The sequence below is a fragment of the Toxorhynchites rutilus genome, chromosome 1 (assembly GCF_029784135.1).
Source record: "Toxorhynchites rutilus septentrionalis strain SRP chromosome 1, ASM2978413v1, whole genome shotgun sequence".
In the NCBI taxonomy this organism is placed as follows: Eukaryota; Metazoa; Arthropoda; class Insecta; order Diptera; family Culicidae; genus Toxorhynchites; species Toxorhynchites rutilus.
The window spans coordinates 135,088,817-135,110,106 of NC_073744.1; the positions used below are offsets into that span (position 1 = coordinate 135,088,817).

Consider the following 21,290-nt stretch of genomic DNA (forward strand, 5'->3'; position numbering starts at 1 on the left):
TGGTTTTGCTAACACGGTCTACAAAAGCGGGTACAAATGCAACGCTTTGGCTCGGTTATTCAAGACTGCATATCCCTTAATGTCACTGGCTCACTGAACCTTCGAGCATACCGTTTGATGATTAGGCAAAATGTTGATAACTATTTGCTGCGATAACCAGTACCATTATGCATGAATTGACCTAAATTAGAATTTGTTTGCAATTAAATTCGTAAATTGTTTCATTCATTCACTAGTTTAATCAATACATGCGAAAGATAGCTCTGCGCAGCGGCGATATCGTACCCAATGAGGAACATCCGAGGTGCGATTATTGCTAATTGAAAAAACACAAATGATTACTAAGCCAACGGCAGTCCTACGTCAACCTTGCGGTTATATCATAGGTATAACCCATCCATAGTTTTTTATAGTTTTCATGGTCTCGGGACCAAAGGCGCTATATTTTTTTATATTTTTTCTGGAAAGCCGAGTATTTTTCACATAACATATCTCGAAATCAGGGAGGCGTTTCTTTTCGTTTTTGAGTTGATTTTTCAAAGTTACCCGATGGTCCAAAAAATAATTTCTCCCTTTTTTTTTTTTTTTTTTTTTTCCAAAAATGACTTTTGTCAAAAATGTATTACTTTTGAACTACTGGAGCGATTCAGACGATTGGCATGTCAAATTAAAGCATTTTAGCTAGCCTTTTTGAACAAATAACACACTTGCCAATAATTTGAATTATAGTCACATACATCCAGTCTAGTCACATAGAAATATTGAACGAAAACTGAAAACATGTTAACTTTTGAAAATCATAACTTAAAAACGAAAAAAAACACCTCTCTGTTATTCGGATATATTTTGTGAAAAAACTTTAGCTTTCAGGAAAAAATATAAAAAAAACATGCTCTTGGTCCCGAAACGATATAAGCTATAAAAAACAAATATAATCAATAATTATGAAAACAAAATCCATTTTTATTCAGAATGTAATATTTTTTTCAAACAAGACTAGCTCATTGGCTTTAATTTGATATGTCGATCATCTGAATCGGTCCAGTAGATCAAAAGTTATGATTTTTTGTAGTGGAAAAATAGGAAAAAATGATTTTTGGACCATCGGTTAACTTTGAAAAATCACAACTCAAAAACGGAAAAAACGCCTCCCGTCAACGCGATAAAGATAATTTGCGATAAAGAACAAAACTACCACTTTTGACGAAAATCTGAGAACCACTATATCGATTTTGCATGGAATGGCTGCATATAAGTCATATAAGAATGAAAAATGAAAATGTAGCGCAAATATAGCCTATGAATACACCTGTTACAAGGAGGAGGTTCATCAAGCATGCTCCTTTGCTACAGTAAGTTGTCGATAGTGTATTTGTGTATTTTGTGTATTTTTCTGTGTGATTCCAGTAGCCTATCTTCAAATCAATTTCTAAACTATTGAACTAAGTTTTTGGGCCAATAACAAGCAAGCATATAACTCTTAGATATTTTATCTTTGGAAAGATGTTATTATCATACCACTTTGTTCAGCCGGCAAAGAGATATTAACGCTTTTCGAAACTTTTAATTTATACCCCAGTGCAGAAATGAATGGCGTAGGTCCTACGTCAAAAGAATATACACTCACAGCACCGAAAGTGATCATGACGTTTTAGTTCGTATGGTTGTGTCTCGTCAAGTGCTAACCAAAGCAGAATTCTCTCGTTCTCGTTTGTGTCATGATTCGTAGCATGTAACTACAAACGAATGTCACTAGGGGAAATGACTTCTGCAGGATCATTATTTTATGTGAAACGTTCAATCGATAAACATTGCCAATCTGTGTTCAGTCGATGACGAAAGGCGAAACGCATTTGAGTGATTTATCGTTGGTGGAAAATTAAGAACTCATTGTCATACTTCAGGATTTGAAGCCAACAACAAGTGTCGGAAATATATCAACACAGGTATTACAAGATGGGTCGTTAGCGATGAACGGAATGGGGTTGGAAATTGTCAACGAACGTCTTTCATGCGGTGTAGTTTTGGAATATAAGAGAGAGTCGCTTGTAATACCGATCCCGAGTGAAAAATACCACAAACACATATACCCATAAGTATGTTGGGTTTGCAAGAAAATGTTTTGAGTTGTGTGTGAAGGAGCGATTGCTGGAGCTCATCATCAGGAAATTCAATTTCAATTCCAGAACAATCAGGCTTCGGAATTGAATATTCTACCGCGAATGCAATAAACTTAATATCACGCGAAGATAATCAGTCCATCTTACTCCAAATGAAGCGTGGTAAAGAAGGTTGTGGTAAATCAAAAAATAGAAAAGGGTCTATTAGGACTATCACAGAAAGCTCAATAGCTCGGTTTGACCACAGCGGAAAATTTTTGAGGGATCCCAGTTCGAAGGATTTACACTCAGAGAAAGCAATATGATACTGACTCATTCCATGAGATTAAGTACCAGAAATCCAAATTATTTATCAAGTGTTAAGGGAAAATGTATAACGTAAATATACATTTACATGTAAATAAACACTAGTTATAACATAAGTGAGATCATAATATAGATTCTATAGTTTTCTAATATCCCGTTGTTGCTCTCGAATGAAACGATAATCAATCATTTCAATTGAAATTGATTAAAAGTTTATTTTTATTACGTTTGTCTAAAACTAACGCATAATTCGTCAACGAGTTCCAAGTCCCATTCCCATCTTGGAGTGTGAATAATTATGGTTAAACCATTGAAGAGAAACATAAAATTTCAGAAGAGAATGATGACAAATTTTATATTCAGAATAATAACTAGCTTCAAAGTTAGTATATAGCTTGTTACAATGCGGAAAAATTCATATTTAATACCCTCTATTGATTATGTGACGCGACAACGCTTTGTAGATACTGTTTTTTGTGCAGAACGTATTGTCATGTCACAGAATGCAAACTCTCGTAGGTTTTTTGAAAAACTGGAATCAAATTTCATCTATTGTTTTGAAAAAGAACTGAAAATGCAACATTAACAGTCGGAAATCGCAACAAATCAGGTAATTATGAAATATTTTCCCACTGATGATTTTTGTATTTTTTTTTCATTTTGACTATGAAACTGTTTACTTTTGACGTAGGACTACGTCTTTCTTTTCTATACTGGGGTGTAAGTTCAAACTTTCGAAAACGAAAGCGTTACGCAGGAGAACGAGATTTTGAGCGTTAATAGCTCCTAAACAGCTGAACGAAATTGTATGATAAACACTTCATTCGAAAGATAAAATGTCTACGCGTTATATGCTTGTTGCTTTTTGATCCAAAAAATTGTTTCAATAGACCTAAAATTGCTTTCAAAACAGGCTATTGAAATCACACCAATCGGCATATAAGCGAGTGCCGCTCGGAAATCCACTCAGTTATAATTGCGCAACGATTGAGATACGATCGCTGGAATGGATGGATGTTTCCCTAACACAAACTTCAAAACCATGGAGCCAGGGGAAATCGGCATTGCAAAATAGATGTAAGCAGTGGATACTTTTGTACTCGCTTGCGTATCTGGAAATTGGAATGTTTCCCTAACACAGACTTCAAAACCATGGAGCCAGGGAAAATTGGCATAGAAAATTAGATGCAAGCAGCGAGTACTATTGTACTCGGATTGACTATGGATTTGATATGGTATGATACGATGTAGTGGATCTGATCAAAGTGGTTTTATATTACATATCGAAGAAATCACATTTATAAAAGCAGCGTTATAAAATTATTTGTTTACGAATGCTGCAATCGATCGTCGTTATTGGGAAGTTGGAATTGTTGCGAAGGGGGTTTTATTTTCGCTGTGTAATTCCGAGGAGAAATCCATTCCTTCTCAATCGTTAATAATCCTGCTCCGGACCAACGATGATTCCAATTGTCGGGGTTTGGGGAGTGGGTATTATTTGCGCTGGATATTTCCGAGGAGGAATCGATTCCCTCTTTGAATGTTAATAATTCTTTTCCAGCTAAGCGAAGTGGTATGATAATCACTTTATTCGAAAGATGAAACGTCTAAGATTTATATGCTTGTTAAGTCAACGTTAGTCCTACGTCCAGCTTGCGGTTATATCAAAGATATAACCCACTTCTAGTTTTTTGGAAAGCGTATGGTTTATACATGAAAACGTAAAAAACGGCGTTTGTAGTGAGTCAAAACGTTGTCACGTAGCGCTGGGATGAGTCTACTGCAGATGATCTCCAGACTGTGATACTAGAAGCATAGGAAAATATCGACAAATAATTAATCAAGACGGCAAGGTAACATTGATTATTAAAATTTTAAAACTACTGATTTTGATGCTTTTGTTTTTTTTATAATTCGTTTATTTTTACAAGCCCAGTTTTTGACTTGATTGAAAATAGTGAAATTAAAAATGGCCAACTGAACTATAGAATAAGTATATGTACTTAGTTTCAAAACATACGATTTTTTTGAATTGCATTACCGTCATTGGGGGGTGAGAATGGGTCAAAGCAGGAAGTTTTCGAATTGTTTGTTGGATAACTATCTTAAATTATAGTGGAAAGCACTTCTGTTTATGTAAATATGTACCCGAATAATTATTTTCGAGCAATTTCTGAACTGAGTTGAGTTCTCAATAAGTTCAAAATAACTTGACAGAATGTGTGTGTCTTGAATGATTATTTGAGTTTCGGAAATACTGTGACATAGTCCACCTAGAGGTGCGATGGAAATGATGACATATGGAAATTTTTCTTAATTCTGCAGTCGACGATGTCTTATGTCTTCTGTCGTAATGTTGGTTCCTGGAGGGATATAAAATTTCTTTTGTCGCTTTCGTGTACCACCCTCAACAACTACCTATCGTTTCGAACTGAGGAATTCCATGAAACTGTTCTCTTTTTTATCTGGTGAAACATGTGAGATGCTCCTTATTAGCTCTTCACAGTTATCGAATAAATGCCACTTTTCTTGAATCCCGAAATCAATTTGTACTTTTGATTATTTGTAAGGCTTTCAATTAGCAGCATCAGAAATCCTGGAAAATGTGGCAAAATTGTCGCTGAGGAAACGCTTGTCTCCTTATACGTGCGAAGAATTTGCCTCCAATTCCTCTTCATAGGTCCGAAAAAAAACCACATGAAGTTGCATTTGAAGGATTGCTATCAATTGTGAGTGTATTGATGTATTTTTGCATGTACAATGCAGCTCAGTTGTATAGCGTCAATTTTATGCTTGACCCATTCTCATCCTCCTTCGGCGTAAATAAGAGATTATCTGGAAAATGTTGAAATTCCCATGAAAAAACTTTTTTGATGTTCAAAAACAATAATGACTCATCATAGAAGAATCATTATATCAAATATTTAATCTTTTATTAGTTCTGTATAAGGCTAAGCATGAGATATTCCTGGATTGTTACTTGATGGCTATTTACACATCAAACTTTGATAAATTATTAAACAATAACTATTTGTACTACAGTTAAGTATTATGCATTGGAAATAGTTGAAATATGTTTTCTACTAAACGGCTCACAGCTTTCATAAATATTCGCACACTGACTCCTTATTCTCAGTAAATGAGTTACTATGAAAGGTTTTGAGAGTAGTCTCACAAAGCCCAACATTTTCAACAAGATGAATGCCAACAAAGTGTGTAGATTTGGTAGCACTTCCAAATTTGGAGCTTCTCTTTGTTCATCCATGATGATTGCCAGGCTCTTGGGAAGTAATGTTTATTCTGTGTCTGTGTGTGTGTGTTGGTATCATTACTGCAAGTATTGTTTTCTTTCTCCCTCTCTCGGCGTTTTCATCATCTTCTCTCATACACCACCAAGGAGATGATGGGTAGGTGCGGTTAGTGATCCCCGATTTTTGAAATTAATCGTTCATCAGCTAATCGAATACTTTTCATCAGTTTGTTATTACTCGCCTCAAATAATCGATTAATCGATTAATCGTCACACTGAGAGAAATAATTTGTTAGACTGATTTTCTCATTTGCGAGAAAGCATTCTGGAATCAAAAAAGTGTTCATTCTGCCTGAAAATCAATTACAGTAGAACCCCGATTATCCGCGGAATAGTCGGGCTAGATCACCGCGTATAACGAAAATCGCGGATAACGCAATAAAGGGCTAAACGTGAGGTGCAAGCATTGAAAAAAGATATTTTTAGCATGAAAACCATGTTTTATCAATACAGAAAATATTGAACTATCCATCTGTATGGTCGTGTACATCAGTGATCAGATAATGTGAAAGCCATGACCAAAACAAAAGAGCATGAGTCTACCACTCACTGACAAATTTCGGGAAGGTTTATAGATTTACTAAGGAACTCGTAGTCGCGGATCATCCGCTTGCGGAAAATCGAGGTTCTACTGTATTATCTCTTACTCTTACCTAAACTTGTAAACAAAGCTCAATTCGCGTTGACGGCATTGGGCTTCATTTACCAGTTTAGGGGAGCGTCAAAGATAACGTTTTTCTTCTCTGGGTTTGTATCGATTAATCGACGTAAATTATTCGTTCGCTTCGATTATTGGTTGCGCAGTATTCGTTCGATTAATAATCGATTTCTGTAGGAAGTATTCGATTAATCGATTAATCGAACGATTATCGGGGATCACTAGGTGCGGTAGCAACGCGCAATGAGGATGAAGAGATTCATTGGAACACACGAGGAAATGCAAACATTGGCAGAAGAGATTAAGCAGCTTTGATGCACTTTAAATTAGTTAATCCGACACATGTCTGCGCGCATGTGGGTAGTGGATCGTCGGGTTTCCCTAGACGCGGTAAATAAAACCGGCCACACCGTGCGCCACACAATGGCCGACGACGTGATTCCATTCCACATCAATTAAAATGCTGTCCAAATACTAGGAGGCTCTTAAGAGTCTACTTCTAGTCTCACAGATGCTTGTTGGAATTTTTAATGTGATTCGAGTTAATTTTTGTTGATTGCCGTTGAACGGACGAGCGTTCTGAGTTCATTCATACCCGTGTACCGGGTACTACTGTTGTAAAGTGATCACACCAACCCTGCTACCCTCTCTCATCCGCAACGAGGTTGCGGAACGCTACTGTTTTGTTGCGTTATTCACACTCCGGAAGGCCTTTAGTTATATGAGCCGTCCAGGAATCTACATAGCTGTGTTTCGCAAGAAACGCTTTTTGTTCTCGAGGTCTTGTTGGACCTATGTATTTGAACGCTCTGTGCAAAAAAAATCAATAATAATGAATATAATATGTTCTAATTAGGAGTTGAACCGAGGCAGCGTCGAAAAGCATGCAGACATGCAGCAGAGTGACGCATGTGCATTTCTCTGTTCGGCGCATTGCAACACAAATAATCTCCGCGCGCAATCTCCGCGGAGACCTGTGAGCCAACAAAAAAACAGATCGTGATCAGCGTGTTCGCGGACGCAAGAAGAAAAAAGACCGAAAAAAAGATAGTAATCCATTCATCAGTTTCTCACAAGATCATCATTCTGGTGGTCGTCGGAATTAGAATACCCCGGGCGGGGTGCGCACTATCAATTTCATGAATGGAAGCAACATAAAACCAAGTTCGAGTACAGGGGACGTTTTATGTCACAGGCATTTGAGTTCCTTTCGCGATTCACGATGGTCAATGAATTTTAGTAGCTCGCAATTCCTCGCACGTTCCCCGTGCTTTATATTTCGCGGAAATGTTTGAAGAACCGGGTATCGGTGAAATTTGTCCACCCTCATGAGACATAAAACCAGGGATCATTACACTTGTCAGTTTATTATCCCACAGCCGGGCAGCAGCAGATTGACCAATTCTTCCCGTCTCACGCGGATCGTAAATAATCTCCGAGGGATTATTTGGGAAAACAAGTCGTTAGCGTAATTTATATACGCGCGGAGTACGAAGAAATTGCATTCGAGGCTGGCTGGTCAAAATATAAGACGACGCGGGTCATTGTGGCCACACATACCCAAAACAACAAGCAAAAGCGCAACCGATGGTTGCGCAAACCGCGCAACGCGAACGGAATAAGCCGCAGCGCTCTTCAGGTCAACAGCTCCAACGCAACATCGCATTCGTGTGGTTAAATCACGGGTACTGTTGTGGAGCACCGAAACTTGTTTCCATACACATGTACTATGGCACAACGCGCAATACAAAAGAAGAGGAAAACAAAGTCCGAAATAAGTTTTAAATCGCAATAAAATTAATAAAATTAAAATAACTGCAACCGGTACCGTATTTTTATGGCTTTCGAACGTTTCAACTGGTCCGCTATTTTTTGGTCCTTCCCATGGATTGCAATGGGGCGCTGGAATGGGGACCTGCGCAACAATAGATCCGTATAGCAAAGTTCTGGGATGTTCTCCAATAATATCTTGTTTCATCCGACACTTTCTCAGATCTACTTTGGGGGCAGCAAACGTGTCAATTGCATCCTCCCACGGAGCGCTGCACATCGTGCCACACCGATTCAAAATTCCGACTGTACCGTGCGGACATCCCCATAACAATAAACATGGACGTAAATATGCGGCCAAATCCGGGAAAACAATCATCGCGCCGTCGAGTTAAATGTATGTGACGGAGCGGCGCGCGCGGATTTATGAAGATCGATGGATGATTACCGCCCCCCGAAATCGTGTCAATTGTGTGGTCGTAATGGAATTTTTATAGCGACCGCTAAAAAGAAACGCAATTTGTGGTTAAGTTTTGAAGATTGTGATTCACAAATTGGTAGACATTTTGAGATTCTATTTTTCATGCGATTCACTTACTCTGCATCCAGAAACGATCACCCAATGTGACATTGAGTGCAATCCTACAGAATAATCTGCATTCCTACAGATTTTTCGATTCTTAAGACATACAAGTATTTGTAGTTACTGATTACAGATTTTTTGGGTTTTATACAAAATTTACAGATTTCGGGAAAAAAAATCCAATACTAACGTAAACGTAGTTTAACGTAGTCTCGAGGGGTCCAAAGAATTTAAACTGTCCTTCAATATCCAAGTCGACTGTTACCAAAACCAATCAAACTGCTTCGGAGAACGTTGTGCTATTGATTAATACAGATTAAAAACCTGGAATTCACTCAGATTCATTCTGACACTAAAACACTTTGGAGATATAGTCAAATCAATATGAACTACGCTGCTGATCAATAAAATATGTATGTGACGACATTTCGTTCACTATGTGTAACATTCAAACTTCTACTATCACAGCGCCCATCATGTTTGCATCGTACCTTCATACATCAAGTCTTGATTTTGTCGCTGGGTTTGTGGCATATCATTTGAAGATGTCAAGTGAACTGACGCCATTTTCATCACCAGTATAGCTTTTGATCAGAGAAGAGAAGTGGAACTTTTTTTTTTTTTATCTGTATTATAGTGACTTTCAACTCATTTGGCTGGTTCGTCACTTTTACTTCCATTTTTGGAAGAATGTCGGGAGTGAGAATTGAACTCGTGACCTTTAGCGTGAGAGGCATGGATGTTACCACTACGCCAGATCGCCTCCACAGAAGTGGAACTTGAGAGAAAAAAGTGGTAACGATTTGTGGCAAGAAAATGTAAACAGTGAAAAAATTGAGAGATAGTTTACGCTCTAAAAATTGAACATAATTTTAAGATGACTCTATAAGGGTGGGAGACATCATATATAAGGTGGGAGGTTCGTATATAATGTTATTAATGTTAGCATCATCATGATAAACACGGCGAATGGTATAGAAATTACGAACTGAAATTGAATAAAATATACATATAGACGCTAAAACGCTGTGGATAGATATTATAATGCATTTTTATCGGTTTATGTATAATGCATTATCAAAATAAACCCATGTGTTTTGTAATCATAACTTGCTGTGCTATTCATAACAACATTTATGATCGTATTCCACCAATGATGACAAATGTGTAATTTACGCTCCGCCATAGAAACTGAACATTGAATAAAAAAAAAAATTAAAATGTTAAAGAACATCAGTTGAAATATTTTAAAGCATTCTCATCGGAATAAATTGAATGATACAATAATTATACGACTAAATAATGTAGGTACGCATAAAAAACAACATAAAAATATGATTTCTGAATATATTTTTTTTCAGTTTTGAACACACCCCATAAAAAGCTATTTTTATTTTTTAAAATACCCTCTGTTGGTATTGTATCTAGAATTTACAAGGTAATAAAACGTCAATTAGTTTCTAGTAATCAGTTTTTTAGTTGCAGAGGAAATTGACACCAAACTATATTTTTTTAGTGTTATATATAGATTCCATGCCAAACCGACATAGTGGTTCACAGATTTTCGTGTAAATTGGTAGTTTTGTTCCTTTTCGTTAAATATTAGATCCCAATCCATTTTAGGGTGGTTCGAAAAATCTAGTTTTCTCCTTTTTTCCAAAAATATTTTTTTTTAGATTCATATCTTTTGAACTACTAAACAGATTCAGATGATCGACATATAAAATTGGCCAGTTAGCCAGTTTTTTTTAAATACTATACTTGCAAAAAAAATCATTTTGTTTTCTTGATTATTGATCGTAATTGTTCTTTATAGTTTTGATTCAAGGGCGCTATGTTTTTTATAATTCTTCTCGAAAGCGGAGGATTTTTTAGATAACATATTCAAAAATGTGTTCTTCGTTTTTAAATTATTTTATATGATATATGATTATTATATATATATATGATTTTTCAAAATTAACCGATGGTTCAAAAAATATTTTTTCTCCTTTTTTCCAAAAATGACGTTTTTTAAAAATTTTTAACTTTTATCTACTGAATCGATTCATATAATCGACATAGTTAATTTAAGTCAATAATTTCACACGTGCAAATATTTTTTTTTCATTTATGAAAAACAGATACAATTATTAATCACGAAAACAAAAATAATTTCCACGCAAGTGTAATATTTTTCCAAAATTGATTTTTCGTTTTATTATTTCTCGAATAACTCTGAATTCTTGGCTTTAATTTGATATATCGATCATCTGAATCGCTCTAGCAGTTCAAACGTTATGAATTTTTGAAAATAGGAAAAAGGGGAAGAAATTAATATTCCGAACTATCGGCTAACTCTAAAAAATTATAACTCAAAAAAGAAAAAAGAATATATCTAATTTTGAGTAAAAAATATAAATGTGTAAAAAATCCTCAGAAAAAATATAGAAAAATATAGCGCCGTTGGTCCCGAAACCATGTAAACTATAAAAACGGATACAATCAAGAATTACGAAAACAAAATTCAAATTTCTTGGAAGTTTGAAAAGACTAGCTAATTCACTTCAATTTGATGTATCGATCATCTGATTCGGCTTAGTGGTTCAAAAGTTATGAGTTTTTAATAAAAGTCATTTTGGGAAAAAGTGAAAAAATCGAATCACCCAAAAAATAATAATACAGGTTCAATGTTTTACCATAACGAAAACAAGCTACCAATTTTCCAAAAATCTGAGAACCAATATATCAGTTTGGCATGGAATGGCTGAAGTAATACTGCAATAGTTCACAAATTTCAAAGTTCGCGTTTTTCTTGTTGTTTTTCATGTCTTTTAGTGCGGCCATAATAATAATTAGAATTACTGCATTTGGATTGATGCTAGAAAATATCATTAACTTCCTTGAATAGTGGATGTGATATAATTCACTTTATATATGTATATGTATTGATAAATGTTTTCAAACGAATACATTTGTCAAACAAACTGCAAAACTAAACACTTTTATACTGTGCCTTCATTTTTTGAGTTTAACGTTCAAAGACTCTTCAATAAAAATGGCATTGGAACAACATAGTAAAACTGACATACAATTATGACAGATGATTGCTTTTTGATTGGCGCGTGCTCCAACTGGTGAACCGCCAATTAAAAGGCAAATGGTAATGTAAAACTGAGAAAAATATATAAAAAATATACAATCTAAGACTCTTTAAGTTTGTTTTTTTTAAGTTACTGCTTGGCATGTTTGCGGATAACGGAAAGATATGATATGTTGGTTTGAAAGTTTAGAATTGGAAAAAAATATAAAATTCATGTGAATGGAGACAACTTTTGTGTACAGCACATGCCACTAGGGCCTTTTGCTGATTAAGTAAGTAACATTTCTTACAAAACGTCATAACTTTACAGTCGATTTCAAAAATCGTCATATCAAATGAAATCTTATTCTTTTATGAATCAACTTTAATCTGTCATTCAAACAAACTCAAAAATTAAATACTACAGAAAAACTTTAATTATAACGTTTAGAGAATTTGCGACTTAATTTTCCACAATTCGCTCTTTCACACCAAATTTTTATCTAGTCGCAATTTTAAACCTCTCAAATTGAATTGTTTAAATGATAGGTCAAAGAACGAAAAGCAGGAGAAATTAACAAATAATGGAGGGTAAATAATAAAGCAATATTAATCATGGATTTTTAATAACCATCTCAGAAAAATATTGAAAAAAAACATTCCTTTTTTAATTTCTCTTTCAAATTTTGATAAAATTGCACTGAATAGTTAAATAAGAGCAATATTAATATTTGAATAAACTTATGTAATTATAAACATGTTTATATAAACCTTCCCATCTTCTCATTCTTCATTAAAGACCTTGCGTCAAGACAGCTAGAAATCCATACACTCTCAAATCAAGTGTGCCTGAAAAAATTATATTCTTCACGTAAACAAGCGATGAAAGTGTGGACACTTTTTAGTCAGTGAATTGTATGGAGTTCCACTGCTGTGTTTTGATGGTCAAAATAACAGGTGAGTGTTTGAGTTTAGCTGGATTTCAATTGATCTCCTGTAACTAATACGATTGATTAATCTTTCAGCTATAAGTTTTCCATTTTCAACGTAAATAACGTCCAATTTCACTGTCAAACAACTAGAATGGGCACTAATCGCCACCGTACTTCTGAGGAAACAGACATGGGGGTGAAATATATAAAACCACCGCTAAAATGCTATTTGAAAACTTCATCACCAATGCCGTGAAACCAGCAAAAAATGACGGAAATGCGTGACAAGCCTAAGAAAAACACACCGAGAACAGACCATCGTATAGTACTTCTGGCGAAAGCTGATCCATTTGCGTCGTCTAGAACAATTTGCTCCCAAATTGACAACATCGTAAGTGCTAGAACAGTTCGTCGACGATTGGAAGAAGCGAAACTATCCGGGCGAATCGCTAGGAAAGTGCCACTATTGAGAAAGAAGAACTTGCAGACAAGGAAACAATTTGCTTCAAAACATCGTACCGCGGCAAAGAACAGAAGGTACGAAAAAGTTGCGGAACATTTTGTGGAACGACGAAACTAAGATAAATTTATTTGGTTCGGACTCCCAATGGAACGTTCGGTAATCTGCAGGGGAAGAATTTTATCCTCGCTTCACGAAGAAAACTGGTGATAGCAGTATCATGGTTTGGGGTTGTTTTTGGGTCCTGTATCCCGAATCAGGAACACATTGAATGGTGTCGATTTACAAGGCAATTATGGAAGAGGTAATGCTTCCTTACGCAGAGGAAAATATGTTTCTCAAATGGCTTTTCCAGTAAAGATAACGACCCCAAACATACATCGAAGCCGTTAGAATCGACATTCTCCAAATCTAAAACCGATAGAAAACCTTTGGAATGAGTTGTAGAAAAAGTTATCAGTGCAGTTTTTCTCTAACAAGGATAAATTTTGAGAGAAAGTGCAGTAAGAATGGTATTCTATACAAGTGAAAACATGTCAGGTATTGGTAAGCTCTATGCCCGGTAGAAAGCATGGAATTATTCAGAATAATGGTGGTTATACTGGATACAGTATTGGTTTTGAGTGAAATACTGTTTTGACGTAGGATAACGTCTTTCGGAAACATATTGCGGTACAAATTGAAAATCGAAAATCGAGCACATCGTGAAAAATGTCCAATTTCAAACGCTTATTGCTCAGTCATTTCATGATGGATTGATGAAGTTTTTGCGTCAACCGATTTCGGCACTCCATAACAATTTTTTATATTGAATAAACTACTATATGTCATGAAACTAACTATCGAACAATTGAAAAATCTCAACCCCTATCCTAAAGGAAATACCCACTTCTGATTGGTCGAAATTGACGACACATGCGGCGAGTCCCTAACAGAGACATCAAAACTAAGCTGCCTGGGGGAAATCGGCATTGCAAATACATGAAAGTAGGGGGAGCTTTTGCTCCCACCGAAATGTGTTCCATTAAACCATGTGCAGAGACATTAAACCAAAACATTATCAAAAAAATTAACGATGTAATTTTTCAAACATATCCAAAATCAACAGATAGCCGAACGGAATCCTACGCCAACTATGCGGTCGTGTCTCGGACATAACCCTCCTGTGACTTTTTTTTAATAATATGCATGAGGAACGATATTATTGTTAACTAGCACCTATTTTATTGACCATAGACTTTTTATTACTTTAAAAAAAATAGGAAAGTTACTGGAAATGTTTATCTTTTTATCAGTTTAATAACTCTGTTTGACTTTTTTTAACTCTGTGCAATGATTTTAATTACCTTTATTGTTGAAAATTATGTAAACTACCGTATTTTAGTGTGTATTTTCACACACATATTTTTCTGATCAGCAGTGTATGTCATCCAATGATAATACAGCTAAGATCAATCAATCAATTTTTGTCAAATTTATAAGAATACAATCTGTATGCATCTCTCTATCGCATGAACCAATAAAACAAAAGCATAACTTTTTAAGTTTACTATTTTAAACAAAGGAAAAAATATTTTAAACAGCATTTTTTTTCTTCAAACGGCCACCATTTTCTCAAAAAACATGTTTTTGACTTGTTCAGGAGTTAGTGGTATCTTTACTGATTCAGAATCTGTTTTTTGTTTCAGAAGGAATGGAATCGTGTACGTCATGGCACAACTTTTTTTTTGAACCGCCTCACTTCATCAACTTGTAACTATTCTAATTATGAATATTTTTTTCAGTTTAATTTTTGTTTCATAAATAAAGATAGATGAACAAATAATGATATAAAGGATATTGAAAATACTCTTTTTTATTTTTTCGAAGCTTGAAAAACTTCCGAAAATCGTGCCTCTACACTAGAATACCCCCTATAAAAAATATTTGACCCAAAAATACAGATTCTATTATGGCAATCCTGTTATCAACAGAGCTTTGTTAACGTCTCGAATTCTCAGCAATACCGATAAATAGAGTGCGCCATCTCAGTCTGGATAATGGAATTATTGAACAACTTTGACAGTTCCCGTTTTCGGAATTTTTAGCGTCAGCCAGGGTTGACAACTATAATTTTCATCAAGGCGAGTGAAAATAAAAATCGGGAATGTTCATGCCAATTTTCAAGAGAACAAAAACGTCATTTTTATAGGCAGACATACATTTATTCAATTTTATATGTGTAGTTTTGTTCCACGAAGTTCTTGCCCTTGAAAGTATTTTGCAGAGACCTGAACCTGAGATAACATGAAGGTGCATGGGATGGCTCGCTGTCTAGAGCGGCACTGAAACAGTGAACTAAATTGAACTGAATCATTTTTTCAAGGAAGTTTTGTGCGTGCGCCACCGAGCATCGAAACCATCAGTTACAGAACGCAGCTCTCACCGCTAAAATATACCTTCTTCACATTCGGCTTGAAATGCGCTGCACATTAACGCCACTTTCAATCCGGAAAAAATACTACAAATTCCGAAAATTTATTGATCGATCGGAAAAAGTGCCGGCGACCAGTTGGCAGCGATGAGAGGCTTTCCAAATGGCCTTTGTTTGGTTTAGTTTTTCAAATTTGCATTTTTTTAAGACTAGAGGCGGATGAAAAAAGTATAAAAATCAATTCGCTTTTGATCACTTCGGAGATTATTTTAGAGTACATCCAAATTTTTAAAATAACCCTTTAGTAGAAACCTTTGGTGGTCCTGAAAAGGTTCTGTAGAGGCAGTTGAGGATGAGTGATTCATGATCCATGTTGGTTCTTGCGAGAACAATACACGAGATTTGTGTCCTTATTGCCCACTCAGTGTGCATCGCGAATATTTTTCTCGTGCTAGACATGATTCGGTGCGTCCTATTTCCTATTTCCATTTAAATTCTGCTTTACTTCTGCACTATGCTTACTTATGTGCATATTCTGAATATGCATTCTAGGGTGCGAAATCCGGGCAACATTGTTACAAAACAGAAACTGCGATTGGCCGGACGAGCACAATGTTTATAGTGCTTTCATAGCGATCAGACGACATGCATCAACCGCTGAGTAATCTTGAATTCGATGGGTTTTCAAGCATATTAATAGATTTTTGTGATTTCAATAGGTTGCTTCCAAAGCAGTTTTCTAGCTATGGAAACATGTTTTTAGATCAATAATAAGATTAGTAACCAACATCACTCATATATTATTCATTATTCTGATGCGATCGTCATACTACTTAATTCAGCCGACAAAGAGATACTAGCGTTCAAATCATTGCACCCCAAACGTAACGCTCTTGTATTCAAATTTTTAAATTTACACTCCATTCAGATGCAGAAATGATGTGGTGCAAAGATACGGAAGCATTCTACATCAGACAGTATGAAAATCTACGCGATGTATTCACCGAACAAAATTGCACCACTGTGTGCGTTATCTATCTTGCATTCTTCCTTTGTATCGAGCGCAAAAGAGCTGTATCCGACACCAGTGTTGAGAAAGACTGCTGTCTGCTAGCTGGAGCGAGACTGTGACTTGAATAATGATGATCATGGTTTTAATTATAGAGGTTTTAAAGTTTCTCAGTTCCATTCGCCTGTAGCCTTGAAAAAGGCCAAATTGGAAAACTAAATCAAACTCTGTGCCTTGAGAAAAGCCATTTGGAAAGCTGGATAATTGATGAATCGTGGATGTTGTGGAATCGCAAATAACTTGTCTCTGGTCAAGAAATTGAGAACGGGCGGAGCTTAAGTTGCAATGTTCTCTCTATCCACATTGTCCATAGAACGAACGCTGCATTTGCTATTGATTCTTTTTTGGTGACAAGGATAAATTTTCAAAACGCACGTTTACTTGAATTTCGATCAATGAAAAACTAAAAGAAGGTAATAAAGATAATAAAAATGGTACAACATGAAAAGAAAGGTGATTTTTTATTTATTAGAATTTTTGGTTATAATTGACCGGGAGATCCAATTGATACATCACCAGGGCTCGGCATAGTCATAGTCATCACAGAATAGTAATTTCATTCTTCCCAGTCAAATTGTCTTCACTGCATTTTGAAGTGACTTCCCCCGAAACGAATTCGTTCCTCTCTCCCATGTTAATCGTATACATGCATCGATGTTTGACTTCAACGTGATTTGACACACGCTATAGGTGAGTTAGATTTTTTTTGTATCGTACACGAAAATTACTCACACGTATAAAATAGCGTGCAGTATGTGTGTGTGTGCTATTTTGCACGCTATTTACTAATAGTTACTAACGCGAGGACCATCCTTTATAACATACCTGATAACTGTCTATGTTCGTTGGTTTGAGTTGACGATGGGTAGACAATAAACCGTCCATTGATGGGGTAACTACTTTTTTGCATCACGAATCAAGTTTTCGTTCCTCTTTATATGGACGTAAAAATAAAAACAGGAAGCAACATTATCGGAACTCACCTTCGTACTAATTGTTTCTGGCCTAAGATGGACCGAAATGTGGAAGAATTTGTCAGACATTTTCGTGGATGTAATTTGGTATCAGCTCCAGAGCCCATGATAAGAAAAGAAAGCCATCGAGTGCTTAGGAAGATGTAGCAGTGGATTTTCTGGGACCATTGCCTGAAGGTCGACATTCAATGATAGTGATAGATTATTATAGCCGATATGTTTATTTTAGAGAGATGACTTCGAAAACAGTTCAGGCGACAATCCAAGAAGTGAGTACAATATTTAGCAGATTCGGTTTACCTGTATCATTGAAGGCTGGCAACGGTAGTTCAGTAGAGATTGTGAGGAATTGAAGTCTCATTAATACTATACTTTATTGGCCACAGCAGAATGGCGGAGTCGGAAGACAGAATCTATCCACCCTTAAACGTTTGCGTATAGCCCAGTTATTGGGAAAAGACAGGAAGTTGAAGTTAAGCCAATACTTTTTAGTCTACCATTCAACGAAACATCCAACCACGGGGGAAGTCGCCGTAGGAACTCATAGAACTCATGAACTCACGATACGAAATAAATTGACCCAAGTTCCTAAGTTCCGCTTGGATGATGAAAAAACTCGAGCTAGAGTTCGTTTTCAGTCGTAGTGTCACACATCTGAAGAGACTGTCCAACGTTGTAGAGTTGAATACTTCCAACAATGCGGACTCTGGTTCGGATTTGCCACAAACGACGATGGACTTGACAGATACGATTCGAAGATTACGATTCATTTCAAATTATTAAGGTAAATGGGGATTGTAGGGTTTACCCTCAAAGAATTATTATTATTATTCCATGCAATGTAGACTACCTCACGTCAACTACCATTATATGTCAGATGACAGGAGGTGAAGTTGTTACACGAACCAAAAAGTCTGGGAAATCCTGAAAAATCTGAATGGTTGACTTTTGTAATCAATATTAGAAATGACTTAACCGAGACTGGAGGTTTGGTCACAGACCCACTGAACTATAATTAGTGACTATCTCATCTGGTCTCAGCAGTGGAAAACAAATTTTTAAAAATAGAAGGGGCAGTTTTACCAATCGGAAGCACTCTAAAGGGACTTAAGCCCACTGATACTGAGTTTATCAATGTTTATCAAGAACTCGCACAGCCAAGTCATGAAAGTAAGGACCGTATCGTTAATTATGGGTACGCTCAAAACACAGCTTTATTTCAAATATTGCATTTATTTTTCAGTTCTGATATCAAAATATTGTATCTTATGAATGAAAGAAAGGAGTAACAGTAAAAAATAATCAAGATTCTGATTTTCGCGCCAATGATCGCACCTGCTTCTTGATGTCCCTCATTAGGTTCTGGACAACCGTCTCATCGACTTGTTTGCTCACATTTATCCAATCCTTTTTGAACTGCTCAAGGTCATCGGCTGCCTTGTCCTTCTTCTGCAGTCGTCCCTTCATCAAAGCCCAAAATTTTTCAATAGGTCTTATTTGCGGACAATTTGGAGGATTCATCTCCTTTTCCACAAAATCGACATTATTCTCGCGATACCAATCCAAGGTCAAACGTGCATAGTGGCATGATGCCAAATCAGGCCAAAATAGTGTCGGACCAGTGTGCTTTCGGATGAGCGGTAACACACGCTTTTGGAGACATTCTTTCCGGTAAATTTCACCATTCATATTCCCGAGAGTGAAGAAAGGAGATGATTTCATGCCACATTGACAAACAGCTTGCCAAACCAGCACTTTCTTACCGAATTTTTCGCAAAAAATTGACTTCTCCGCGTTCGGGACATCTGTTCCTTGCTTTACAGTGTAAAACTGTGCCCCAGGAAGAGTTTTGTAGTCCAGTTTGACGTAGGTTTCATCATCCATGACGATGCACAGTTCGCGTTTGCTTAAAATCCCATCGTAAAGCTTACGGGCACGGGTTTTCACGGAACTTGCCTGAATTTGGCTGCGTTTGGGACATTTTTGCTTTCTATATGCCTTCAGTGAGTTACGTTCTTTGGCACGTTGAACCATACCGATTGATGTTCCACACTTTTTTGCGCAATCCCGTATCGATAATTCCTTTTTTCTTTCAAATTGCCTGCAAATCTTTTTATCCAAGTTTGGCTTGGATGGCCCAGGTTTTCTGCCGCGACCGGGTAGATCCTTCAATGTATTATACATACCAAATCGCTTGATAGCGTTTTGGACCGCATGGACGCTTACTCCTTCCGCCTTCGCCAATTTTCTCATTGATATTCCTGTTTCGGAGCAGTATCTGGTCACAATGGATTTTCGTTTTTCTTCTGTTAGCCCTCTCATGATTGCACTTTTAGGAAAAAACGATCTTTTAACAATGCTAACTGAACGCTAACTGTGTCAACAACAGGAGAAAAATAAACAGCTGTCAAAACAAGCTATAGTCTTTTTCAGACGGAGACTCTAAGGCGTACCCATAAATAACGATACGGTCCTTAGAGTTGTGGTCCGATTATAACGAAGGTGATTCAACTCTGGAAAAGCTCTAGACGCACTGATCAGAGCCAGCGACAGACCGCCGTTGCATGCATCTACCCAAACCCGTCTGGGACTCATCAGGGATCAGTCACCGCGTGCAATTTTACAAAGTTTACACGTGTCCGATCGCGTTTTCAGTAATTGTCATACACTCTCGCCCGAGAGCCCGAGTCTGGGTCCACAATCCCAACACAGCAATCACACAGCGATCAAATTTTGCGCAACAATTTTCCTCCTTCCTTTCCCTCTCCTCCACCGCTTCCCATCATAGATTTAGCTTGGCTCTCGAGGGTTGTCGATCTTTTTTTTTGCTCAATCTCAACAATTCGTTGTTGTTGCACCGCTGCTGGACCGTCACCGCGCGCTTTTGGACTTGGATTGCGCAGCGAATGGCCCCGGGTAATCACGCCGCGCCATATTTCGTTCGGTCGTTCGTTGTTTGCTGTTATTATTCGTGTTTTCATTTCGTGGTCCCGCTTCCTTCGACATAAGAAACATGGAAACACCCGCCTGGAGCATACCGATCAAATGATTGATCATTGCGGCGCCGCACGTCTCCCGGTCCCCTCCCCACTGGGCCGGGTCACAACCGCGTGCGCCCTGGCACCCCGTGACATGTCCGCTTCGTCATTGAGATGCACTACGCGCGCAGAATACGCCCAGAGATGGGGTTTTCTATTAGGAGAAGAGCGACTTCAAAGCTTTTTTCTCCCTATTCCAAGTAGGTCGGCATGATCTAGATTTCTCAACAGCACCACCACCGTATGGGTGTGAGTGTTGAGTGGAGAAAGGTCACAAGCGCGCATTAGTGAACCCGGGATGAGCGGGCGACTCACGACGCCCACCAAAGCGGAATCAATTTTTTATTTGTACAGTTTTTCTTGTATCCCGGAGGGTGCGCCGGACGGAGGGGAGATGTCGACGGCCATATTTAATAGTTCACAACAAAGTCACCTGGCGGCAGTGGCTTGACATAAATAGACTGTGGCAACAAACAAACGCGCGATAGGCGAGGCTGAGGTACTTTATTAATGATCGACCCTTTTCGATGGGAAATGACCACAGGGGCCCAACGACGCAGATGACGACGACGTTGGCGGACTTCTTGTGCAGCGTG

The 21,290-nt window shown here is 37.2% G+C and overlaps 1 protein-coding gene and 1 pseudogene across 1 annotated transcript in view; one reads left to right on the top strand and one right to left on the bottom strand.

Moving 5' to 3' along the window:
• The window catches only part of LOC129761772 (neurogenic locus Notch protein), a 236,508-nt gene that overhangs the window by 36,215 nt on the left and 179,003 nt on the right, over positions 1-21,290 (bottom strand). The window lies entirely within an intron of this gene.
• LOC129763741 (U4 spliceosomal RNA) lies at positions 260-467 on the top strand (annotated as a pseudogene).